Source organism: Ambystoma mexicanum, chromosome 5p (genome assembly GCF_040938575.1).
Source record: "Ambystoma mexicanum isolate Mex_15411 chromosome 5p, UKY_AmexF1_1, whole genome shotgun sequence".
NCBI classification, from domain to species: domain Eukaryota; kingdom Metazoa; phylum Chordata; class Amphibia; order Caudata; family Ambystomatidae; genus Ambystoma; species Ambystoma mexicanum.
This window is the reverse complement of record NC_090930.1, coordinates 1,021,849,850-1,021,877,278: the sequence shown is the minus strand read 5'-3', so window position 1 is coordinate 1,021,877,278 and position 27,429 is coordinate 1,021,849,850. Positions and strand designations below refer to the sequence as shown.

The following is a 27,429-nucleotide window of genomic DNA, read 5'->3' as shown; positions in this document are numbered from 1 at the left end:
TGGAGTATCTCAGTGACTCTGGGGCAAGATCCATTCGTATTTACCAGAAACAGGAGATCATCATCCACATATAGGGAACCTCTATCCTCCCGACCTGAGGGCCAGCCCCCTCTAGCAGGGTGTCGTCCTCCCCAGCTCCGCACCAGCCCCCTCGCTCCTCCCAAGGAAGTTAGCCAAGTGCTCCATGACCAGAATAAAAGAAGTGGTGAGAGGGGGCAACCCTGGTGGGTCCCCATGCTCCAGCAGGAAAGGAACTCGACTGCAGCCAATACGTGTCGATCTAGCAATTTGATCCATTGCAGAAACGTATCCACAAAACCAATTTCACCCATGACTGCCCATTCCCAGCAGACCGATTTCAAGTCCTTCCCAAAATCAATTTTCACCGCTGGGAGGGGTCCCACTAGGGAGCCTGCCCTATCCAGAGCCACATGCCACCTCTGTATATTCGTGCAGGTGGCTTTCCCCAGTAGAAAAACGCTTTGAGCAGGATGAATTAGCGGCGGGTAATACATTTATCAATCGAAATGCTAGAATTTTTGCCAGTATTTTTGCCTCTGTGTTAATGAGCGAAATAGGCCTGGGAGGCACATTAATCTGGTGGTTTATTTCTCTTAGGAATTACAATGATATAGGCCAGACGTAGATCGGAAGGCAGTTCCCCCTTGTCCCTACTCGCCAGAAACTGGGACAACATTGGACCACTAATCAGTCTTTTCCATAGCTGTGCCAGGAATCCATTATGCCCTGGGGATTTGGAGTGAAGCAATCTCAGACAAGAGTTCCTCCACTGTGATATCTAGCTCGAGGGACTCTCGCTGTTGAGGTGAGTTCTTAGGCAGGGGATTCTCTTCAAGGAGATATACTGTGCCGCCTTTCCCCATCAGTGAACAGTACAGCCATTTATAAAAGTCTGCAAAGATCTCACAGATCATCCTCCACCACCAGTTCACCTGACGCTGACTATCGCTTGAACATGGCTCGAATGCAACCTGCACCTCTCCAGACAGGTTAACATCCTACCGGCTTTATCGCCGACCTCGTACAGTCAGTCTTGCAAGGTCATGTGTGCTTGTCGGGGGTACCCACGGCACAATTGCGGTATGAAGCCTGACATTGCAGCAGCAATCTTTGAATCAGATGGGACTGATTTAAATAGACCTTTCCTCTAAACGAGTCGACTCTGCCTCCAGTTCAACCGGCTTTGCTTGCCATTCTCGCTCTTTCTGCCATTACTCAGATGGCTTCTTCCCGAATCATCGTTTTAAAGTCCTCCCTTTTATATCAGAGAATCTGCCATTGACTGGGCATTCAGCTGAAAGTGGTTGGTTGCTTTATCTGCAAGGTCTCCCATTGTCTCCGGAAACACCCAATAAAGAGTTCAAATGCCATGGTATGTGGGAGGGTGTCTGCGAGCATCGCAAGGTAAGACGCATCATAGAATGGTCTGATATCCTTCAGGGAGATACTGCATAGTAGAGGTCCTAGCTATGTCAGTGTTTGGCATAAAGAAATAATCAATGCAGGACAAAGAGGAGTGTGCCCCGGAGTGAAATGAATAGCTCTGCGTGCGTGGTTGTAGCACCTGTCGTACATCCACTAGGCCTGCAGCTCTTGACAGTCATATTGCCTGGTCTGTGGCTAGCCTGTGAAAATCTGTCCTGGGCATGATCCCTGACATCATTAAAATCGCTGCCAACGATTGAGATGCATGGCGAGCAGCTCTTATATTTCTTGCAAGAAATCCATGCCAGCCGCAGGGGGGTATGGAGGCATACACATTGAGAAACCCAACAATTTCCTCCGTAAACAACTCTGTGATCAGAATGTGACGTTCACCATTCACCCCCACCCCCTGCAGATCGAACATCAGTATGTTTCTGTATCCGCCATGATTCCCCTGGCTAATCCGGCATGGAAAATCCTTGCATAGTTGGCTTTATGAAAGAAATTTCATTCAATTTGTACTGAGATGTGTTTCTTGAAGGAACACAATGGCCATCTATGCCTGTTGAGAAATTGCAGCACCATACCACGCTTGATCACACAGAATATTGACGTTTCAGGAAAAGCATGAAAAACTCTTTACATTATCAGTACTCGTGTGGATGAGGCGAAAAATACACATGGAAACCAGATTTCATGCACGTAGACGATGTTCCCACTAAAGATGGATTATTGGGTGAATAACCCCCTCCAACGCCACACAGAACAAAACTCCCCCGTCGCCATTAAGCAGTATACCCACAGCCAAACTACTGCGCTACCCAATATATATTTGACTCCCAGGGGGCCCACAGCTCCCTTTCCAAGTGGCTGTGTGAGCCCATTCCTAAAGAAGCTTGGAGTATGCTGTGGGGGGGGGCGCATATTCCAGAATAAGAGCAATCATGTTTCCGACAGAGACTCTTGTCATTCAGCCTCACGCAGCAGGGCGTTTGACATGAGCACCGTCGCATTTGAAGATCTTTGGGCAGATCTTCATCATTAAATTGTTTTTTTCTTATGTTGCCGATCAAGGTTCGGTCTTTGATGCATATCCGTTCAATCCCATGCCTGTTTCAGCTCAGTAAAGGTGGTGAGGCAGTTCTTGTACAGGATCTTCAAGTTTGCATGGTAGTAAAGAGTGTATTTAACATTAATGGCTGCAAGGCGATTCTTGATTGCGTCAAAAGATTGTCTGGCCTGCTGCACGTTCCTAATAAAGTCCAGAAAGACTGCCATGCTTGCACACTGCAGCTTCAGGGAACCGCTTTTGCATGCTTGGAGGATTGCATTTCGATCCCTGAAATGTTAGTCTAGCGAAATTCACCCTTGGGATGGCCCCAGGGGCGAGGGCACAGCCGGGATGTGATGGGCTCTCTCGATCAAGAAGTTGTAAGACAAGCCGGAGCGGCCCCACTATCTCCTTGAACCATGCTTCCAAAAAAAGTTCAGCAGAGGGACCCTCAACCCTCTCAGTAAGTTTGACCACATGGACATAGTTACCCAAGGATTCTCTTTCTGTATCCTGCGTTTTCTCCTACAGGGTCTTGGTACGGCACAGTGTTTCCATAAGCTGACTTTTGACAGTGGTCACGGCGGCCTCCACATCTGAGACCGGCTTCTCCACCTCTCCTATGCAGGCCAATATCTTGTGGAGATCTGGTCTAAGGAGATCCACATCGATGCTCAGGGAATCGATCTTCCCCCTCCATAGATATCCTTGCGTCTGTTATTGCCAGTTTAGTATCCAGCACAGAGGGGGCCAGTGGGGCAACAGAGGACTCAGCATGTGTCTCAGTCCCTGGGGTGTCCCCCGCAGTGTCTCTGGTATTGTGGCATGTGCCACCATCCTGCTCTGATGGCTGGGGTTTCAAGGCTTGTCTTTAGTCATAGTGGCAGTGTATACTAGGCAGAAGGAGATCCTCCAAACTCCAAACGGAGCCCTCTCTTAAGATCGTGGCCATGACCTGCACTGAGAGGACTCTGGGTGAACACTATCAGCCCAGTTTCATTGGTTGTCTGGCCAAGGTCTGCAGAGTAAAGTGGTCCAGCCGCCCCTTATCAGTGCAATGAGCTCTCTCTGTGCTTCAGCGGTCACAAGTATCTTCTGCAAAGGTTTCCCTGGGCACGGCCACAGAGCATGTTCTATAAAGGGGTGGGCAAGGCAGAGCCACAGGAGGGAGAGGCCACGGGAGAGAAAGGGGGCAGGCAAGACTCTGAGCCACTACGATGCGGCAGCCCTATTGGTTGCTGACCCTTCCACTGCTCCCCAGTACCTCTGCAGCTCCTTCCGACCCCTCTCTGCTCAAGAACACCACCAGCCTTTGGAGACTCAAGAACGAGCTTGCTGCATGAGGCCCACACTCGTGCTGCAGGTCTCTCACTCCCTAGTCAGTGCTTCTGCAAGACCCACAGACCGGGCCCCTCAATCTATGCTGCAGCCTCCGCTCCGGGGCACACTTCCTTTGTGCTCATATCCAACTCGCTTCTGGCGCACCACTGAGCCACCAGCCAGAAGTTCGCAATGGCCCACCCTTATTAAATGCCACATTCACGTTTGACAGAGGCCATGGTTTGGACATGCAAATGTGAAGATGGCTTCTTCCGGTGTGTGCCATAACGCTTGGAGCGCATCCACAGAAGGATGCAACTGTATCACATGCCCAGACTGATAAGGTGGGTTCATGGGGCTTTGTTTTATACATTTGAGGGGGTTGTCTAGTCCTGGGCTCTGATTTGCCTGCCATGTGACTAATGTTACTGGACCCCAACAGGGAGTATCCTTACTGGGACATTTTAGTGGGGGAACCGGTTGGTGGCTGCCTGAGAGAAGACTAGTTTTGTACTCCGGTTGGCTAACTTTGCCAGGGTGTTTTCCATTAGGTGAGGATAAAGTGCCTGAATAGGGGCTATTTTGTTACTTGATCAAGTATCCCACTGGCACGTACACTTTCCACATGGGTGTGCTTCATCTCCAGAAAAGAGAAACCGACAGTTGGTGGAAGGGCTTGTTGAGTAGGTGAAGATTCTATCTGCAGTTACAAATCAATTTGATGTCAGGTTTGCACTGTTGATGGTTTGGGTGGATTGGTCAGTGGAGGGTTCAAAGAACTTTGACATCACTCAGATCTGTAACTTTTAGTGACTGTTGCAATGCAATTGAGATACTAATTATAGAATCTGGTGCAGAAATTATTACAAATAACAGATTCAAAGATTAGAAAGATCACTGCATATATTTTCCCTCAAGAGGGATAGCAAGTGGAATACTTGGGCACTTCCAAAAGTCTCTTCCCGAGATTGTCCCTATTGTGCCTTTCCCTACTCTATTCGAATAGCTTGCACTAGTAGAATCAAACAAATTACCTAAAATCAAACTTTACTGAAAAGCATGGGGAGGTGGCAGTTGTTTAGTAGCAATATTAAACGCAATGACACAAGATTCACATTTCTAGCAGTGGAATTACACATCTTTTTCTTTAAAGAAAAGTATTTGAAGCATTGGTTTCTTGCACTCTCAGTTGGTGACTTACTTCTACACTCATCACCAGCCCCTCTGAATGTCTTGTGAATGAAGAAGGTTCATGGCGTTGGAATATTTTAGGATAGGGGAAGACCTCATTAGGTAAACTTTCTCTGAGGTGGGGACTTGAATTGCCTGCAGTCCAAAAGTTTTTATTATATTTTCAATGTATACAAACAATATGGGTTCCGTATGGTAGTAGAAATAATGACCCTCCTTGTAGAGTCAATATATACCTATAGGTCAGCTTTCCCCAAATGGTATGTTTGAATAGGTCTGGCATTGCTAAAAATGTGCAATGAAGCGATGGACTAGAGCACTGCTAACGTGAACTCACATTAACAACAAGCAGTGATGCATTCCAAATTCAAAGATTGATGAGAACCACCTAACTGCAGTGAGCAGAACAACCAACATTAATTGACTCAACATTGGGGATGTCATCGCTCATGACCCGCCAAACATAGAAGCACCTGCAGACAGTACAGACCGATGCCCATCGGTACTCCCGAAGTCATGCCCAGCCTCTCCTACCCAACATGAAAGCATCTACTTTTCATTGCATTTGGGTACTTTCTCCATCATATACCATATTCTGATCTCGTTTTCCTACACTGTCTCCTCCTCTGACCTCACTTGAGCAACGCACACCTTCCTGTTTCCCATCACCCACCTTCTCCTCCCCTTCCTTCTCCCATTGGACATCAAGTGAGACCTGACTTCCCAGCATGGGATGTGCTACATGGGTCAAAATACATAGAGGGGGATAAATCCACCCCTTTCTTCCACATGGGGCCACAGTGCTGGAACAATGGGGGTTTGCACTGGATTGTGTTCCGGTTTGTACGAAGCTGCTCCGTGCCATGTTCATAATGGTTTATATTAGTAATAGTTTTTCCCTGGTGGCTGCGCTGGTTTTCTGTTTGACCTGGCAGTTCCCTTGCTTCCTGCTGGCCGCAGCACTCTGATGACTTTAACCTTCTGCTGAGAGGTTCTGGTGGGCTGTTGTCTTGCGGATGGTCTGCCCAAACCTTGTTTTCATGTGGTTGGTGTCTGTAAGAAAAATAAACTGTCCAACATTTTGTTCAAAAGGTATGGGGTGATGCACAGTGGTACTATTGAGATGCAGCCACTTATGGAGGGAACAGGATCTGTGGCCTGCCCAACTGCCACATTATCCTTCTGGGGTAGGAATGGCTGAGATGTCTACCCTGGTAGGCCTCCCACCCCAGGCTGAGGGGGGGAGGTACTCCTCCTCTCTTGACAAGTTTGGGTTTGTGATCATGTGACCGGTATGCACTGCTGATGCCTCAGGTTTGAACACCTGACCATAGCAGTGAAGGGGGAAACAAGAGGCAAACACCTGTATGTCTGTTTATGCCATGTGCTTCAATTTTCTTATTTTTTCTTTGCGGTGTGAGGCAGAAGTATTTAGCAAATTGAAAACTGCTAATTCTGCTGCTTATCTGGTGGGCTGCCAGGAAGAGATAATAATTTGCCTGAATGTTTTGGCTTCATTGCTGAATTCCTCTGCAATCCACTCATGTGCAGTCTCCTTTGCGTTCTGTGGCTTGACTTTATTTCTCAAAAGGTTCTTAAAAATCCAGGTTTGCATTCAGAGGATGACAGCATAGAACATCGACGCTTGTCAGTTCAACATGTCTCAATTGATGAAACGCTGACGCAACAAAGAATTATTTATGTTCATGCCTTAACATACTATGATGAATTGGGGGAACACAACCCAATTCCTGAGCCTTTCTTTTCTGTTTATCCCCAGCTGACCCTGCAAAAGGAACCACATGTAAAAGAAATAGAAGGTGGCCTGCTTGAAGCAATTTACAAGAGTGCTTTAAGAGGACATGAAGTAGAGAGCTGTGCTTGAAGCTGTTAGAAGCCCCAGGTGGGAAGAGGGCGAGTGTTTACCGAACCACTACCTAGTTGAGCAAATAGATGAAGACTGGCATCACGCCTACAATGTTCCACAGCATGTAAGAAGTTTCATAAAAGCGGACTAAATTCAGAACAGCAGAGACTTGCGTGCAAACGCACATACAAAGTCATGGAAGAGACCAACAAGAGTGCTGAGAACGAGAGAGCAAATGAAATACCTTAACATCACCGACGCTTCAGAGGTGAGCAACAGAGAAAACACTCAATTTCTCCTGTATGGAGAGGCCAGTGAGGCCGGGAGACGTGGGAGAGAAACTGGGGTGATGGGACTCGATGCCAGAGCAGAACAGAAAACCTGATGAGGAATATTGGGACTATAACGAGGAGGATCTGGAGAAGAATGGACTTGTGGGCGTTGTGGTTCATACACACCAGAGTGCTTGCACAGTTAGACTAAACAGCTCAAGAGTACCAGAGGAACATGTACCATTGGGAGTTGTGGTTCAATCAGTCCAACACACTAGCGCAGAGGCTATGACTAGCTGAAGTGAACCAGACTAATATTACCTATTTGGATTGTTCATAGACTTGGCCCCAGAGTGCAGATAAAGACGTATAAGCCAAAGAAGAGTTTTTTTTTTTTTTATACATCAACTGTTGGTACCAGTCATCTCATGAACCAAGGAACGTCGGAACAGGTGCCAGTTGTTTGGTATGGGTCGACAACACAGTACATCCAGTGAGAATCTCGAACATAAAAAAACAGTATGAGCCATGAGACAATGCCCATCCCTCTCCCATTCTGGCTGCCTTACAGATTGGTTTGTGAGGCATGGGGGGAGTAACCTTAGCTGGATGTGGTAAAATGATGGGGTCCATTGTGTATGGGAGACATTAGCAACAAAACTACTACATTAATCTTATAGCCCCCTGTCCGTTAGCCTCTTAGTATGCCTGGACTCGCCTTTTACTGTTTGACCAGGATTTATGGTTATGAAGTATGAGAGATGAAAAGATAAACCAAGAGTGTTTCTCCTTTTTGAGAAAACCGGCTCCTCCTGATCTAGCACAGACTGCAAATAAACATATGGACAGATTATCGTAAAATCAGAAATGGCCACGAGTGGAATGAGGAAGGTGCGTTTTCTGTGAACAATCAATCTGCCTTTTTATCTGTTGCTTGATCCCTTTGATCAGAGATGTGGGATTAATTTAGGACAGATTTCAGTCCCCAGCATTTTAAGACTGGCCTATCTTTCGGCTTTACTTTCGGTCTATAAGCCGCCATTGCACATGCAGGTGCCCTGAACACTCATTGCCCGCATGAAGTGTTTGCTACTGTGCTGCTCCTCTGCTATTCTGGTGGCCTCTTTCCACCTGGTCCAGAACCAGGTGAGCGTGGTCTTGGTAGGAAGTGGTAGGAATCTGGAAGAAAGCCCTGTATGGAGGAGAATTTGACATGAAGGGACCCTGTGGCATGACGCAAACACATGTGGTAGCATTGGTGAATATAATCTGGACAAAATGGCATTGTTCTGGGAGCTGTGGTCGAGCACTTCCAACAAACCAAAATCAGGAGCCCTATCAGACCCAACAGAATCGATCATTGATTTTTCTACAAGAGTAAAGGACACTGCGGTAATGGGCCCATTGGTTGCCAAAATCCAGAGACTGCTATACAAATCACCGGGCTTTTAGAATGTATACCCACAACCTTATTGTGAAAACGATTGAAGAGAAGGTGGAGCTAGAAGTGCACAAAAGTAATAAAACAATCTTATTTTACTACCATTGTTTTTATCCTCCTTTCATGATAAATGTTACATTGCAAAAAACATAGGATTCTGAGTAATAAGGTGCCACGAGGACCTTAAACATGCAGGGTTATATGCCAAAATGTCATCCTGTGAATGTAAAATGTGAATCTTTCGAGTTTTAACTTTTGAGTCCCATAATCCAATTTAAATCCATGATTCTATCTAGTGTTTTAATGAAAATGGTTGCAATTTAAATGGGGACTACTCTGCGCTGGAATGTAGAGTGCATTTATTAAGGACTTAATCTCCAGAGAGAGCATTCTAGAGCCTCCATGTGTCATTAGCAGTGGAATGGATGTGTAGGGAATCTAATACTGGCAACTAATTTATCCACTCTGAGGGGTCAGAAATGTGAGGCGGACACAAAAGTATATTTTTCTCTGATTTTTCCATTTTTATTAAACAATAAAGGGTGAGATGAACTCCTATCTTTCCCTATCCTAACTAGAATGTCACTACTAAACTAAAGAAGGATGACCCAGTGTCCAAAAGTCTCTGACCCGCATACTAATACAAACCAAAATAATAAAAGGAATATTTGTCAATCTTCAACACCCGAGTGCATCTTAGTTTCGAAGAGTACTCCTTGTGACCAGGGTTGCCTTCCCTTCCCCTGGCTCAATGTAGGTACACTTAAAACACAGTTCTAATTCAACAAAGTTCCTTTTAGTCCAGCACTAAAGTTCTTTTTCTCACAATGCGATTGCATTGAGTGAAGTAAATGTCTCTTCATAAACACGTATATTTCTAAAAAAAGCATTTGTTCTTCACAATTTCCTTCTTGATAAGGCAAATGTCTTTCCCATTACACATTTGTTCCACTTTAAAACAATTGACATCTTCCACAATATCTTTCTTGTCAAGACCAATGCCTTTCTCACCAAACAGTTTATAATTCAAGGAAAGTGTTCTCGTCAGGGTATAGAGCAATCGCATTTCTTTTTCCAACTGAATACCTTTGTCAGTATAGCAAGCAACTTCTTATATAGTAAGTTTTATAAAGGATTGTAGACAAAAAAATGATAATTTCAGTTCTGATGCTTGATAATCTGCTTATAATCACATGCTGTGCATATAGTCCGACATCTAGTGGTAATCGCAGAGTATTGCATCTTCCTTTCGAGGATCGAAAGGGTACGTTGGCATGGGCATGCCTTTATCACTATCCCTAACGTGACGTGTAGTGTACCCAAAATCCCTCACGCGTCGAGGTCCCTCAGATTGTTTTTTTCCACCCAACTAGTTGGTCGCCTTATGCAGAGCTCGTAAGAGATAAATTGCAAATTCATAACTTCTTTGTCCCACGACCAATGGTCGTTTAGTCTTCGACTTTAATCTTCGACGGCTACTTGTGGACCCCGACGCCAAAGACGACTACTGGTTTCGGCGACTAGTGCATCGGTCGACACTGTCGACTGTGTGGCCTCGGCCCTCCGGCCGGGCCTATACAGTAGGGAAAGTGGGGTCCCGGGGTTTGATTCTCCCGACAATGTATTTCCTTTTCCCCTCGCTTTCCTTTCTGGTCTGGCTGCAGCTTTTCCTCTCTACTATGGAGAAGACTCATTTAAATTGTGTCCGTCCTGTAACGGAAAATACCCTTGGAAAGACACACACCGCTAGTGCAACAAGTGTCTCTCTCGTGACCACGATGAGCAATCCTGCAAGTCTTGCATACTTTTTCATCCAAAGACGCTAAAAGACAGGCAGACGAAATGGTGAGTGGCCTACGCCATGCAGGCCGAATGTGGTTCCCCCGTCGGCGCTGTAGCCTCAAGTGACGAGGATTCTAGCGGCAGCAATGGCTCCGATGTGAAGGCCATGGACCTTTCCGCTGAACCGTCCAGTTGCCCATCGCCGGCCCAAGCTTGCCGCCGGTATTACTATGGGGAGATCATACCCCGGCGACCAGGGGCAACCATGCAACACCCAAGGATAAGCATACAACTCCACAAGCTCCTTTGACGTAAACGTTGAGGAAACGTCAGACGGCAACAGGCCCGCCAAAAGTTACAACGGCGCCTACCGATCCTCGTAATCGCCCACCCTCCCCGCATCCGTCGTCTCAGCGTGCGTCCAGGCATTCCACACATGGGGGCATCTCTAGTTAAAAAAAAAACACACAAGCGCCTATGCGCCGTCTAAAAGTGCGTTAGCCCCAAAGGTTTTGGCTTAGCTGAAGACCTCGACGACACCTACAGGCGCGTCGAAATCGCTCCCTAATCCACTGGAGCTACGTAAGAGTCTCGCAGCCATTGTTTCGGTGGCAAATAAACCGAAAAGCACGTACTCTCGTCGAGAGGTGTATTGTGAAGGGTCCCAGACCCTCTCTAAGACTTTGGATGATAAATCCCTTCCTTCTAAGGACACTTTTCCTCCTGGAGATCCCTTCCCCATCCTGACCCCTCGGTTCATTTCTGTGGACCAGAGTGATGCTTGAAAGCTACATGGACAAACTATCACAGTTTGTAGACTTTTCTGAAAGGTTTATTACCCCTAAGAGACCTAGTGAGGAGGAATCCTCCCCTAGTTTTCCTATGGTCAGGAAGGCCACCCATTTGGCCAGGGTCAAGATCCGCCTGTAGGAAAAGCACCTTGCCTTTCCCCCACTCCAACTCCTGACCCGGATACCATTTGTTTGGATCCTCCCTCCTCGCCTCCACAGAGGTAGGCTTCCCCTAATGACGATCAGATGGCCTTTAATGCAATCCTGAAAAGGGCTGTGGGCCATTTCCAAATGGCCTCGCAGGAAGCTGTACAACTTTGTACCCACCCCACAAGTCAGGCAATCCCACTGCTAAATTCCATCAAGAAGCGCCTCGCACCTTCTTTGCTGTACCCTTCCCTTACAAGGGCTGTCAACCCTCGGGTTGAAAAACTGTTTCGCCCCTCTCCTTCTGACCCGTTGTACATCCGGGGGCATGCCACTCCAGATTCCCATGTCATCACTACTACCAGGAAGAGGGCCGGGGTGCCGTTGTCTACTGCAGAAGTGTCCCCAACAAAGACTGCAAAAAATTGTACACCCTAGGCAAATGCATCACCACCTCAGCAGCATATCAACAATAATTGCTAATAATACTACCCATCTTGCGAGTTATAGTGATGTGCAGTGGAACCTGCTTCAGGAGGGTCTCCAGGAAGTCCCGGAACCGGTACGATCACTCCTACTGGTGATTGTCTCGGAAGGGAAACCAGTGACCCACAACATCCTAAAAAACGCATTGGATGCTGTAGAGATGGCGGGGCGTACCCTGGCTCAGGGTACTCGTCTCAAATGGCACGCCTGGCTCAAGAACTCAGGCTTTAAGCCAGAAACCCAGGAAGACACACATTTGTTTGGAAAAACTGTGGATGATGCCTTAGAGATGGTGAAAAAAGAGCATGAGACTTGTCTCTTAATCAGATCACTGCTAGACCTCATCAACGGGGAGACAACTCTTGTCGTTCCTTTCGGGGCCAGTCTTTTTCCCGTTCTCCAGACTAGTATGGCACAGGAGGTACACCATGGTCCTCTGGACAAGGCGCAGCTGGCAACAGCCAATACCAGCAAAGGGGACAGCGAAGAGGCAAAGGCAGGGGTAGAAACTCCACCCCAAGAGGCTCTCCGGCATCCGCTCAGAAATTACTCACCAGTCCGGGTCCCAGTCGGGGGACATTTAACATCTTTTCTTCATGCATGGGAGGGGGGTCACTTCAGACTAGAGGGTGCTCAAGACCATTGCCAAAGGTTATTGGATCGAGTTTAGTTTATTTGTAAAGCGCGCCAAGCCCCTGGGCATCTGGGCGCTATGCTTACAGGTTACAAATACAAAACATGGGCAACAACAGTATGATGCATAGGAATTGCATATCTAAAACAGGCAGTGAAAATGACATACATATATACAAGGCAGGTCGTAGTAATGTGACCGAAGTGAAGTCTTGCTCATGGAGCCATGATTTGACCTTTTTCCGGAATATGAGGTAAGATGGTTCCTCTCTTAATGCTAATGGTAGGCCTTTCCGTTTCTTTGCAGCGAGGACTGGGAAGCTGACCCCACCTGCATTTTGTTGCTAAAAGCATTGGATATTGATGCAGTGCGTCTGGGCTGTTCTGGTAGGACGAGTTGTAGTGTGGCAGGTGATGGTATTGGACAGGTAATTGAGAGCCTGGTTAGATAAGCACTTATGGGTGATGGACAGTGTCTTGAATGCTATTCTCTGCTTAATGTTAAGTCAGTTTAGTGCATGTCTAGTTTCCGAGATGTGTTGTTTCCTTGAAATATTCACTGCTGCTCTAAGGCATTGTTTTGCATGACTTGCATTTTATTGAGATTCTGATGTGAGGAGCCCAGATGGAGCGCATTACAATAGTTGAGCTTAGAGAGGACTGGGGCTCTTGCTATTGTGATGCAGTTGGCTGTTGTCGGGTAAGGACGGCAGGCAGGGATGAGCTTGCATGTGTAAGCGGAGGATGAAGCCATGGCGTTGATTTTTCGCGTTAATGTTAAAGCAGTGTCAATATAGATTCCTAAGGTTTTCACAACGTTGGATATTTTAATTGTATTACTGTCAATGTTAAAGGAGGTGTAAAGCATATCCAGTTTGTTCAGGTTGGCTGGTGACCCCAGGAGGAGCAACTGTTTTATCATAATTAAGACCGAGACCATGCTTTGCCATCCAGGCCTGCACAATAAGGTAAATGTCATTGAGTCGTATTGTCTATAGTGTTGTCACCAGTGATGGGGATGAGTATATGGGTGTCATCCGCATAATTACAATAGGTGACGCCCAGATAGTCGAGCTCATCAAAAAGTTGCTTGGTGTACACATTGTAGAGAGTAGGACACACACCGGACCCCTGAGGGACTCCACAGGTAACTGGAGTTGGCGCAGCAGAGGCTGAAGGTGCAAATACCCTCATGGATCTTTTGTTAAGGAAGGACTCGATCCAGGCGTTTGCTTGGTCCGAGAAGTGCGCAGCAGATGTAAGGTGTTTACATAGAATTTTATGGTCCACCAGATCAAATGCTGCTGATAAATCGAGCATCAGAAGAAGCAGGGCGAGTTTTCCCTTGTCTTATAAGATCTGGATTTGTGTCTTAAGGTCGATCAATGCTGATTCAGTCCCATGTCTGGGTCTGAATCCTGATTGTCTGAGGCCTAGCAAGTTATTAGATTCAAGATATTGCTGTATTTGCAGATAGGCCACTCGGTCCTAGATTTTCAACAGGAAAGGTACTGTCGTGATGGGTCTATAGGTAGATGGAATGTTAAGGTTTAAGGATGCTTTTTTTTAAGAGTGGGAGTACCCAAGCGTCTTTCAAATTGTTGGGTACTGTGCTACATTTGAATGAAGCGTTAATGACGGGTGTGATGAAGGGGGCCAGTTCCTTCACAGCCTCCTTAATAAGAGGAGCAGGGCATGCGTCTCCTTGATAGTTTGAGAATTTAAGTTTTATGATGATGGTCTCAACCTCTTTGACAGAGAGAGGTGTGAAATTAAATTGGGCATGTGTGTTCCTAGTGGGAGAGGGTGGATGCTGAGTAGGAACAACATTGGTGATAAGTGCATTCTGGATATTAGTGCACCACAGGATATATTTGGTGCAGGTGTCAGGAATTGGGGCAGGTGATTCTAACTTTCATGTTAGTTCTTTCGTGCTAGATTTGGCTTTAGTTATGCAGTCGTTGTAGTTAACTTTTGTTGCTTGAACAATGGCTACCTTGTAGTTGAGTGAAGCTATAGCAAAGTTGTCCTTATTTGCTAAGGATGGGGTACTTTTCCATAAAGCCCCCGAAGTTCTTTTCAGTTTCCTGAGAGATTTAAGGTGTGGGTTGTACCAGGTTTTAAGGTGTGCACGAGTTTTAGATTTGCGTAGTTTAAGCGCCGCTAGTGTATTAATAGCCTTGAGGATAGTATAATTGTACCGATCGACTAAGGCCGTAGGATATGAGAGAGCCGTGTTAGGGTTGATGATCGTTTGAAGTAGCAGTATTAATTTTTCAATGGTTAGTTTACGTTTATTTCTCGTCATCATGGCTGGTGCTTGATTTTGTTGATTAGGTGAAGCGGCTTCTTTTATAGTGAACATGATTAGGTGGTGGTCGGTCCAGGCGCAAGGGGAATTGGATAGGATGTCAATGTTACAGTTTAAGTCGGCTAACCAATCTAAGGTTCTGCCTTTGTGTGTGGGTTCGGTTATTTGGTGTGTGAAGCCTAGTTCAGTGATTGTGTCCTTAAGGTCACGAGCTTTGGTGTCTTTCGTGTCTTGGAAGCCTAAATTGAAGTCTCCCAGGATAATGACCTGTGAGTTATTTTTAGTGTTTGTAGAGAACAGGTGTGAAATGTCGTTTTCAAAGGTGGTGGTCAGTACTGGTGGCCGATAGATTAAATGGATGGTAATAGTGGATGTAGGTGAAGTGGGTAGCTTGATAGATAATTCCACTGAGTTCCACGATACCGTCCACCAACAAGTAGACGCCTATCACCAGCACACCTGCAGATTCTGCTGGAAGAGGTGCAGATCCTTCAGGAAAAGGTCACCATAGAAGTCGTCCCTTTCATCAGGTAAATGAGGGTATTTATTCAGTGTACTTCCTTGTACCCAAAAAATATCTTCCCATGCACCCTGCATTCGACTTGCGCCCGGCAAACACATTTGTCAAGCCACAAAAATTCCAAATGACAACATTGCAGGAAGTAATCCCACTGTTAACACAGGGATTAAATGGCAACATTGGACATGAAAGATGCATACTTTCATATTTCAATGTTGCCAGCGCACAGACAGTACCTAAGGTTCATGATGGAGGACAAGCACTATCAGTTCAAAGTCCTTCCCTTTGGCATTGCCTCAGCCCCAAAGGTGTTTACGAAGGTACTCGCGGTAGTAGCCGCTCATCTGCACAGGCAGTCCATTCCAGTATATCCTTACCTCGACGACTGGCTAGTAACAGGGGATTCGTACGGAACATGCCTATCAAATACCCAGACGACGGTAGATGATCTTTTCAGCCTGGGATTCTCGATCAACGAGAAAAAGTCCAGCCTAGACCCCAGCCAAGTCGAGCAGTTTTTGGGGGCTCTAATTCGGACCAAAGACTGGCTCGTCTTCCTCTCCAACTAGAGCGTTCAAAACATGCTGTTCCAGATCCCTCGCTATGTAGCCAATCGCAAAAGTGGCTCTCAAGCCAATGTGTCAGGCCAACAGACAATGGGACGATGTAGTGGTTCTCTGCAGCCCTCGTTCTCCCTCCAGTGGTGGTCAAGGGAATACCTCTTGCAGGGGAAGACCTTCACCACCCCGCAGTAGAAGCCACTCTGACCACGGACGCATCTCTGACAAGGGGGGAGGAGGGCCGCGCACTCCTTCATTAGACAGCACACAGCGTTTGGTACCCAGCGGTAGCATCCAACCACATAAACCTGTTGGAACTGCTAGCATTATTCAAAGCCCTGAAGGCCTTTCAAACACACCTACAGGGAAAGAGTCCTAGTCCTCATGGACAGCACCACAGCCACGTATTTCCTGAACAAGCAAGGGGGCACGCACTCTCCAGGGCTATCCAAACTGTCTCAGAACATATGGAAATGGGCTCTTCAAACACCAGATGTTCCTCCTGTCACAACACGTTCCAGGGGAACTCAATCTTCTGGCAGACGTGCTCAGTGGAGACTTCCCACTACCCGTAGAGTATGAATAGTGATTACACGAAGACATTGTCTTCAATGTCTTTGCAGACTGGGGCTTCCCAGAGATCGACTTGTTCGCAACTCTGGAGAATGCACAATGCCCAGATTACGCCTCCAGGTACCCGCAGAACCGCTCCAAGGAGAACAGACTCTGGAGAACATGGTCAAAGAAATGTGTCTATACTCCCCCTTCAAGAAGGAGAGTTGGGGAACTGCAGGCCCTTTCAGTTCCTGACCCATTTGTCACGATTCACAAAGATGAGGTGGTTCTGCGCACTCGCCCACGATTTGCGCCTACATTTATCTAAGTTCCATGTGAACCAATCGATAGAACTACCCTCCCTTTTCCAGAACCCCACAATCGTGGCAGAAAGAAGCCTCCACGCACTTGATGTGAGGAGAGCAGTAATCTGTTATCTGGAAAAGACAAAACCACTAAGGAAAACTAAGCAGTCCTTTGTTTCAGTGGCAGCTGGCAGAGAAGCGGACCCTGTCTCTAAATCAGCTATTTCAAAGTGGATTGTAAACTGCATCACACTCTGCTACTCTCTTTCCACGAGAGATCTGCCCTTCAAGCCTAGAGCACACTCTACTCTGGGCAAGGGGCTTCCATAGCATTCATTGCAAATGTTCCTCTTGAGTCCATTTGTAAATCAGCAACCTGGAGTTCTGTGCACACCTTGACACAACCCTACTGCCTGGATACTCTCTCTAGGTCTGATGCTCAGTTGGGGACAAACAGTGCTAAGACATCTCTTTGCTACTGTTCGTTCACACATCCCACCACCATTTCTGGGTACTGCTCGCTAGTCTATGCACAGCATGTGATTCTAAGCAGATTAACCAGCATCAGAAGACATGTCTTACTTACCTTAATCTAATGATTGTATCTGCTTAGATTTGCATGTGTCCACCCTTCCTCCCCTCTTGGATTAGAAGGAACATAGACATCTAGTCTCTCTCTCGAACATAGAAATCTAGTTCTTTCTTTCTTTCTTTCTTTCTTTCTTTCTTTCTTTCTTTCTTTCTTTCTTTCTTTCTTTCTTTCTTTCTTTCTTTCTTTCTTTCTTTCTTTCTTTCTTTCTTTCTTTCTTTCTTTCTTTCTTTCTTTCTTTCTTTCTTTCTTTCTTTCTTTCTTTCTTTCTTTCTTTCTTTCTTTCTTTCTTTCTTTCTCAAATGTAGCGTTTCAAATCATCATCATCATCTTTCCTGGTTAACTCGCCTGCCAGGGTCAAAACTCCTATATTTGTTCCCAAGACTCTCCACACCAGCACCCGAGGAGAGGAGAGCTGAACAATGGTTGTTTCTTTTATAGTCGTGGGTTACAAACCACTGCAATTGATAGCCCACCAAAAGGAATTGTGCCCTTGTTGCTTATTTGCTGCTTCTGTACAGCCTGTTGGCAATGTGGGTGATGGGTTTCCTGTAGCTGGTATCTCATGCAAGAGGAATTATGCCCCACCTCGCTGTTACTTTCTTCGTTCAGTATTTAAAGTTATCTGTTATTATTAAACTGTCTTTTCGGAGCGCCTCTGGGTCACCTCTGGGTTTAGGCCAACTCACCGGATTGACTCTTGTGTCTCAGCTTCTTGATTATTGGAGGCAGCGGACCTCCCTTGGTCTGCCCGCTCTCCTGACAATCGTCAGCTCAACTTTAGTGAACTGCTTCTTCTGCCTCTGAATCCCCGGTGCTTCGCTGCTTCACCTCACACTCCACATCAGTTCCTGCCTGAATGGGAGCATGACTCCCCTTCAGCTGGCGTCCCTCTTCTGAAGCCACTTCCCTCTGCCAACATTCTGCACTGCCCTCCGGCTGCCCGTTTCGCTTCAGCATCAGCTGGGCTTCCCACAGCTCACTGCGATCGCAGCACTCCAGTCTGCTTCACCTACGCCGTTTTCACCTTCTCTCAGCTGCACTACATCTCCATTTAAATGTCCTGCTGAGGTGTTTTCGCTTTGCCGCACCTGGACCGCTCATTCGAGTTACTTGCGCTTTGGATCCTTATGAACTCTGAGCCCCTCTTCCTTGTCCCAGTACTACGGGAATTCTGGAACTTGACGTTTTTAGTAGTTTTGAGAACAGGCTCTGTTTTACAGTAAGCCATCACTGTTTTAGGGAGAGTAGGGGAATCTGGGTTTAAGGAGGTCATCAAGAGCGTGCCCTCTGTGAAGACATCGGGAAGTAGACAACTGACAAGCGTTTGGGTTGCAAACCTTTATTAATTAAAAATGGGTTTACCTTGCCCTATACCAAGGTGGTATTTCCATACCTAAATGAAACTAATGATAGTCTGTGTCAGGAAGTCCGAAACAAAATGTATGTGTCCAAAACCTATACTTGCCCCACATCTAACTATATACAATGTGTATGTATGTCGGCATCAAATGCAAAGTGTTCAAAATAAAGTTTCAGAGCTTCTTCCAGCTCTCAGGTGGAAAAGGGGTTTCCCTTGCCCTAGGTTCAAATAGTTATCAAAGAGGGGCTCCCTTCCCCAAGCCTTCAAGTCTTTACATGTTCCAAAGTAACTCTGCTTTGTGAGACACTTCCCTGCTCTTCAGGTTCAATCAGCATTCAACAAAGTTCAGTTCCTCTGCTTCAGTTCATATATCTTTTCCTTGGTTCAATCACAAAATGGCTTTCCTTAGGTGGGTGTACTCGGTCAAGGCACAGTTGTTGGACCACACGGTCCACCCGTTACAAGTCACGCAACCATGCCACAATTTCAACAGATGCCCTTGATACCTGTTTTGCCACCATTCACTTGTTTAGTACACTTTCCTGGTACGAAAGTTAGTCACCGTCACAATCCACTTGACCAAAGTATCTGGTGCCCCTTTCCACGGTTCTTTGTACTTTTCTCTTGTAAATAGCGTTCTGCTTCTCAACAATGCATCTCTTTCAATAATACTTATGTATATCTGGCAAGACTTTCTTAACTTTTGGCAAGGCTTGTTTACCTCTTGAAAATGTTCATCACAAACTTGACTCTTGGTAATGCTAGTTTACCTTTTCTCGGTCCTCTATTTTCGGACCCTTCTTACACTCAATGTTTCTTAGCTTTCTTTCACACACTTGACACGCCCCGGGGTCCCCTTGTCTTTGGGTAGACTCACCGGGTGTGTCTGTTGGCTTCAGATGGTGCTGAAAAACCTTCAGTTCTCGCTGCTACACGCCACCATCCACGCCTCTGGTTCTCTTCAAAGGACTCTGCTTCACCCTGCTGCCTTCCCTGGAGCACCAGTAAGCAATATCCTTGCGGTCCTGCAGCTGTGAACTCCCATGGAGCTTTTCTCTGCTCCCGGCGGTTCTGCTTCTCCTGACTCGTCCACTAATCTCGACCTGGCTTCTTTCCGGTTCCCACTCCTCTGCTGCTGCAGCTCCTCCTGGTCTCCACCTCTCATCCTGTGTCCTGCTGCATCTCAGTCCTGCCGTCATTTCCTCCATTTAACGTTTCCGCCATCAATTGAAGTTTCAGAAAGACTAGACCACTGGTAAAACCAACAGTATTTTTTTTGTGTTTGATGCCTCTTCCTCATACGAGTAGCAAAGTGATGTTTGTGTGTGGAAGATCCTGTAAGGATAGGAGGTATGACTTTGGTGTGTCTTTTCCTTGTCCCACTACCTGACTGATGTTTCCCAGGAAATGCTTTAGGTAAAATATAGTGAATGGACTGGCAGTAACCTACAAATGTCTGGGGGACATGAGGGTCATTAGAAATGGGAAATGGGGGAATACCACGTCTCACCCAAGGGTGCCTCATCCCCACTCCCCAAGTCTCCTCACCCATGTAATCCTTCCTCGCATATCCATACCCCAGGGTCACGATACAATAGCGACTGTCTTTCCCTGGCTTCCTGGGGCTTCCTGGGAGGAGGCTATATTGGGTAGAATCACCGGGTGTGTGAGTGAGGACGCTCTCAAATTCCTCAGACACCCCCATGTGACCCTCCCACGAAATACCACTCCCAGTGTCAGGGTCAGGATCGGGTAGCGGCTGCCTTTCCCTGTCCTCATGAGAGGAGGCCCATACTGGGTTTTCAGGGATGAACTCGCTAGATTCATCACACCACTTGCACACATACATTTTGAATACATTTGGTGCATTTGAAGGGATAATACTGGAATTGAAAGTTCATGTGCACAGTTGACTGTTTTCTTTTGGTCGCTTATTTTTTACGCATGGTAACTGGATGGCGTTGAGTTTACTGTCATGCATTTTGCTATGGGAATAGTTAATCAGTCATACGGTCTGAAATGCTAGCAGTCTTGGCTGCCAAAAAAATTGGTGAAAAGGATTCTCCATTGTAGGTATCCAATGTTTGCACACTTAAGGAAGCCTTTTCTTTCATTTCATTCCTTTCTATGGCAAGTGATTAAATATTATTCCTTTTTAGAAACTGGCAGAGGAACAAAGATTTGTGCATACAATAATTATTCCCAGAAAGTTTTGGTGTTGTAGCTGGTCTCTTGCAGAAAAGCGTCACACTTGACATTTCATACAATTTCCGTCACTCAGGCGATGGTAAGGTGTGTTGTAACGCATGAGCAAACACTATTTTCACAACATCTTGTCCGTATTTTGCTACCCTTTCGCAGTTCTTTGTTGTGTTGAATGGAATACAAGACAAACGCTGATCTGAGCAAAAGCTAGCTTGGGTGGGAGAACTCAATCTCCTTTGCTTTACTTATATTACATTTATAGTGCCCTCAATGGATCAGTAGGCATGCTGGAGCAAACATAACCAACCGTCACACAGAACATAAAACATGAAATATAAACGGAAGGGCAGACTAAATGATTTGAAAAAACAGCAATATAGCCAAAACAGGAAGCGTCTAACACACTAATGAATCTATTGCCACAGAGGGGTCAATTAATCGGAAAATAAAGGTGAGCAGTTCCGCCGGAAACATCAAAGTACAAGTTTACAGATTGTACTTCCCATTGGAGGGGATTTGCATGCTCTAAGAGGGTTAGGTGCTTAACCCACAACCCACTAACACCCAGTCGAAGGTATGTTCGGAGCACCAATTGCTCAAATCTATCCTGCGTAAGATCTTAAGATCAGACATTCTGACCACACCGGGGCCTGTCCTTTGTCGTAACCAGACGAGGAACTTAATTCTAAAAGATTCTCTAGACTCTTTCCCATCCAGTGTTCTGATATTGGTGATCACAAAGTTCCTTTGGTCCATGACCAATGTTTTGGTGGTCGCATTCTCAATATTAGGCATTTGCGATTTCCTTACAGGGCTTGTAGAGTTAGCCCAACTTTTGCGCCTAACTGGCTGTAGTATTTGAGACACTCTCAGCCCTAGAGGACTCAATGAGGAGTTTTCCTTAAAATGTTTTACTTGAAATACATGTGACTGATTATGTTTTTACTTTTTGTTGAGTTTCTATTAATTATACTAATATTACCTTACTGTATTTGTTCACAAATGCATGCAGTTCGTACTGGCATCATCCATCAATGACTTTGCACTTGATGTTGACATTAATTTTCAGTGGAATACCTGTTAAAAGTAGTTAAGTCCGGGAGTTGTCCACCGGCCCGCTGAATTAATGGTAGGTTAAGTTGAATTTTGCTAGATATTTCATATAAGATTTACTCCACATCGGGTCATTCCCTTATAACACCAACAATTATATTGACAATGAGTGTCAACCTGCACCGTCTGTCAGTGTGACCACTTTACAATCTTTTTCTGGTGCCTTTTCACCCCATATTTTGTTTTACATTTTATCATTCTTGATTTGAATCATCCAATTAATATCACTACTAGGGAAGGTCCATTGTACTCACTATTCTATCACTCATGGTTACAACTTCGTCTCGATACATGGATTGTTAATGGGTTTTTCTACTCCATTCCATGATGGCGCTCATGCACCAAACCGATCTTTGAATTACTTGGTTTGTCCTCGTAAAGATTATGTAGTCCGTTTTCTATTTCTCTTACTTTCGAACACGTGTTCATTGCTTGCAGCCCCCTAGACACCAGTTCGTAGTCTGGGTTGGCTTCCCTAGCGACAGCACAGCCCACCTACACTATTGAGAAGGCACGCTTCGCTCGCATCTGTCCACCCGCGGCCGGAGCCTGTATCCTGTGCATTGTTTGAAGACTCGGCTCGCGAGTGATATTTTAAGACGCAGCCTTTGAGCTGCGTGCCCTGTGCACTTTGGATTACCTACTTTTGGCACCACTCGTACCTAAGCATTAGGTAAGCACAAGACCCTCCGCGCAGCACCTTATTATGATCTGCTATTTCCCTTAATACCACACTCATTAGCACAGTTCACTATAATGAATGTGATAATTTATCTCATTTTAGGCTGTGCTCACTATAGCACTGGATATTCCCATGTGTCTGGAGGACTTTGGTACCACAGGGCACCACCTTCAGCCCACAACATATTCAAGAGCATTGTAACGATCTTGTACCTTACAACACGTGTAAGGAGAGGTATGCCTTCTACCTGAGTTTAACTTTCCGAGTTCGATTACACCTTTTTTTCCTTCGTTTCAACTTTACAGTGCTTCATCAATATATTTTAGAGCCTTTACTTATTGATTACACTCTGTAAATGACGTTCTGTTCCCATTAGTTCATATGTCATTAATACAGCATAAGTTTGCTTTTTATACATTTAGATTACCGTCTTGACAGGGAAGTTGTTTATTCAGTTTGAAGCTCGAAGTCTGTTCCCCACACATCACGTCCGTGAAACAGTTACTTTGCCTTTTCAAGTACACTTCCTGAAGTAGGTTAGTATCTACCTCTTCTTTTTATTTTTTGCAACTACACTGGGGTACCCCCTGTGAAGTACTCACATATACAATTAAGGTGTCAGATTACCTCAGCTTTGCTAGAATCTAGTTAAATTGACTGCAAAGATTGTTTATTGGTCACACTGTCAACTCCCTCTTTGGGAGAGGTGCTTCCTGGTAAATATGTAATCGACCCAGTACATACAATATATATTGTGGTTCTTTATAAACCAAAGGATTTCATGTATTTTAATATAATGAATGGATCGTGCCGTTACCCTAGTACATGCTTTGTGAACGTTTTAATCTATGAGTATTTACTAGTCAAAATACCTGACATACGTTTTGTTCATTTTATTTCTCTTACAGTTTGCAATTCACTTGGCTCTAGAAGAAGGGACAGGATCCCGAAACGCGTCAGCCATTTTTTAGTTGTAATTGTATATATACTTGATTTACATTGTTCTAAACAAATTAGTATATTGTATATCATTTGACATTTATTTTTGGTCTCAGCATCAGAAGATTTATTGATGTATATCATTTTTTCAAGAAAACGGTTTTTCACCATTAAATTCTTCAATTTGAAACGCCTTGTAGCTTTGGAATTATATGACCAATTATTTACATTACTGTATACCTATGTTTGACTTTAGATTTATTATTAACCGTTAATACACGGGATACTAATAGTGTGCAGGGGACGGGAGGGCTCCTACCTATGGATCCTCTTTTTCTTCTCAGTACGGATAGGTACTTGTGATCCTGTGCCAGGATTACGTTTCCTCCCCCGCACCTTAAAAGGTTACTTAAAACTATTTATAGTCTCTTTTCATAATATTCTTTATACAGGTGTGTGCATCTACAACCCCTTTCACAGTTTGTAGTATTTGTGTTTCTCAGATTCCTTATTCAGAAGGTGACTCCCATCTCTCAGTCCATGATCGTAAGGGTTGGCTGCCTTTTAGAGGTGTAAGCTTGGATATCAAAGGGAGAGTGTAAACGGGATTTAGGAAATCTATTAGGAAATCCTTCTTACTAGTTTACCGGAAGACATTTACAGGGTGGATGTGTTGGGCCTGTGTTTCACATGCTCCCCTGCAGTCTCTTCTCACACCCTGCTGGTTTTCTGGGGCTTGCTGGGTTGGGTGTTGGGCTCCCCGTTTCTGTTTGGCAAGATTCGACTCCATTCCCCTGATTCCGGTCTGCGTTTTCTTGGTTGCTTCCAGGTGCATTCTGGGAGTTGAATGTCTGGTAAAGGAGAGAGGGGGATAATGATTGAAAGAGGATTTTGTCACTAGCTGTAGCTGCTCAAGCTGGGAAGTGGCTTGCCTAAGGACAAGAAAATATTACTCCAGGAAGGTGGAGTTCTGCCAGGGTCACTTTACTGCCAGTATTTGCAATGGGGATCACTTGGGGGGGGGGGGGGGGGGAATGGGGGAGTTACAGAGCTGCCACTTGTCTGCTCAAACAAAAATCGCCTGAGGTGGGGGATATAGAGGGGAAGCGAGATCCGGCAGGGGGGGGAGGGGGGGTGGAGAGCAATTGAGAACTCTCTCAATCCATCATCATTGCTAAAGGAAGTGGCACCCAGCCTGATGTGCACATGAATCCTGGCATTGGCCCCCAAGATGGATGCCACAGAGAGCAAGCCAGCATATACTCCAGTGGATCGACAGTGGCATAACCGCGCTAAGCGAGCAAACCATAGGGCGCTTGGCTTAGATGGCAGTAACGCATGCAATCTCGTGCATGACACGTGAGGAGGGGTGCTGCATGGAACACATAGCGGCCATAATACCCCTAAGAATAGGGTTGATGGGAAGGGAATTACAAGGGAAGCAGTGAGGAAGAGAGAGCTGGATAAGCAAACATACTGTTGACCCAAACGGATGGAAAGTGCCTAATTGGAAAATCTGGAGATAAGTGAGAATTGTGGAAGCAAGGGAATATAACCTCTTGGCAGAGGCCCTTTCCATTGTGCAATCCAACCAAAGGTAAAATTGCTTGCCATAATGGGCAAGGATCAAGCTATGGAGAGACAGCAGAGCAAGATGGCCAAATTCATGGGAGTAACGGTCGACAAACAAGCAGAGGAGGAATGACGATGGGAGCTAAAAACGCCCATAATTAACCGTACAAATGAGAAGCTGCCTTCAGAACAGTCCCTAGTGGAAGTACTAAAAGCGGTAGAAGACTTGAGGGTTGCCCTTGAATGTACAATAGGTGAGTTGGGAGCAGACATGAGCCTGACAATTGGGGACAATTAACAAAGTTACAACCAGGGTTAGTGCTGCAAAGAAGTGATTTTCAGAACTGGACGTGATGGTAACAACACTTGGAGCAGATGGTCTGTCAACTCCACTGATGCTGGATTAGAAAGTTTAAGATGTTGAAGGGTGGTCAAGAAGGTGTATCATCTGCATGTTGGACCTTCTGGAAGCAGAGGAGAGGGACAAGGTGCGGAGGTGGTCTTAGAAAAATGCATCTGGGTCAAGCTCCATCGCCAGAGCTTAGCTAACTTTTCTCTGTAGAAAATGTGTACTGGGTGCCAGGCATGCACCCTCCCAGGGAAGGCCTCCAATGGTGAAGATAGCCAAATTATTGAATTGCATAGACCAACGCTGACCTATAGGAACAAAGAGCAGAGGGCAACTTAAACATTTTCAAGGGACCATCATCCTGTATCGGGAGAGTTTTGCAGCAAAGATCTTTTGAAGATGTCAAGACATCTTCAAAAAAAAGAAAAGTAAGGTTACACTGTTTGCTAATCATCCCAGCATATTTGAAGATTATCAAGGCAGGACAAGATTTTTGTTTTTATTTTTTGTAAAATTATTTTACTATTCCTCCCTCCCTTGCCTCTTCAGGTATGGGGTAGGGTGGTGAGAGAGAATGGTGGGGGCAAGAGTGCAAGACAGATCCTCGACGACCACGATTTTTACTGTTTTACAGGGTACTTCAGGGTGCCCAAGAGTCTTTAAGACAAACTGAGTGACTGCAGACGTACCCTCATTAAAAGGAGGGTATGTTTCTACGGTCTGTTATGGTGGCAAAACATGGCTCCTTTTTTAGGCTGCCACTCAACTGTTTGGATCTGTCCTGTCTGCTCAAACGAGGGAATAAATCAAGAGGAGGACCCTGATGGGTCGCCAGGATGAGAGGAGGTGAATGTGGATTGAATGAGGGCGATCAATTTAGGATTGAAAAATAAATTGTTCCTGGGCTGAAAGAATGAATGGACCTTATTTGGAAGTGTCAGGCCTTAAGGAATTGCAAAATTATAAAAGGACCTTTTTAGAGTAAAGGGGATGAGATGTAGTGTGTAGTGGGTATCCCTACATATTATCCCCACCAGAAATATCGCCGTACATATGGTTGTTTGTCCCGCCATAGGCAATATTTTTGGGGGGATAATTTGTGGGAGCAGGAGTTGCGGGGTGTCCCCCGCAGGGTCCATTCCTCAATATTGCTGCAAAAATATGGCTATTTTTGTATCGCAATATTTTGCGGGGATATTAACACATGGAACCGTGTAGTGGGTAGGAGTTTGAGATCTGCATTTGGAGAGCTGGGTTGAGTAGTTTTATGATTTGAAAGCTTAAGTGGGACGATCAAGTGGTGGTCTTGCAATAGCTGGTAGTACCCCTCAAATGGTAGACAACATTTTTTTTTTGTGTTTTGATTTATAAAACAAGTTATAAACCTTTCACATCATACACATATAATCCAAGAAAGAGAAAAGAAAGAACACATCGATTCAAGTTACATAAAAAAAAATGGAATCAAATTACCTAAAATTAAATTAAAAACAAGAAAGGAGAAAAGGACAAAATACAATTTTAAACTCGTAAGGTTTCCAAACGTTTCCCTTTTCTTCTCGTCTCATTCCTATGACCTAGCATGAATCCTCCATACACTTATTTTTCATTTTGTACAATGTCCACTCCAATTTAATGATATGTCCATTGTTGCTTTATACCGGCTACGTTTCTTTGTCAGCAGATACAACCTCAGCCCCAGGATGGCTGTTCACGCTCTAACCCGCTGTTTTATCTAGCCATTCAGTAGGACAGGAATCCCATTTGGGGAGGGCGAGGTATATAGCCTAGTGATGCCTAAAGGGCCTCCAGCCTTATTCTTAGAATTCCTGAAGAGGCACAAAATGACAATACCAAGGTTTATGAATCGCCCCAAATTAACCTAACCCATGTGAGCTCTGACAGCTGCGTTGACCCCAAAAAATGCACCAATGAATCT

The 27,429-nt window shown here is 45.4% G+C and overlaps 1 protein-coding gene across 10 annotated transcripts in view; it reads left to right on the top strand.

Annotated features, from left to right (window-relative positions):
* Positions 1-27,429, top strand: part of PRP4K (pre-mRNA processing factor kinase PRP4K) — a 1,306,928-nt gene that overhangs the window by 118,092 nt on the left and 1,161,407 nt on the right. The window contains exon 2 of one of the 10 annotated variants that reach the window (XM_069613498.1): positions 6,789-8,664. The exons of the other annotated variants lie outside the window; for them this stretch is intronic. The gene's annotated coding sequence lies outside the window, so the exon portion shown is untranslated. The remainder of the gene's footprint in view (positions 1-6,788; positions 8,665-27,429) is intronic. 10 annotated transcript variants of the gene reach the window in all.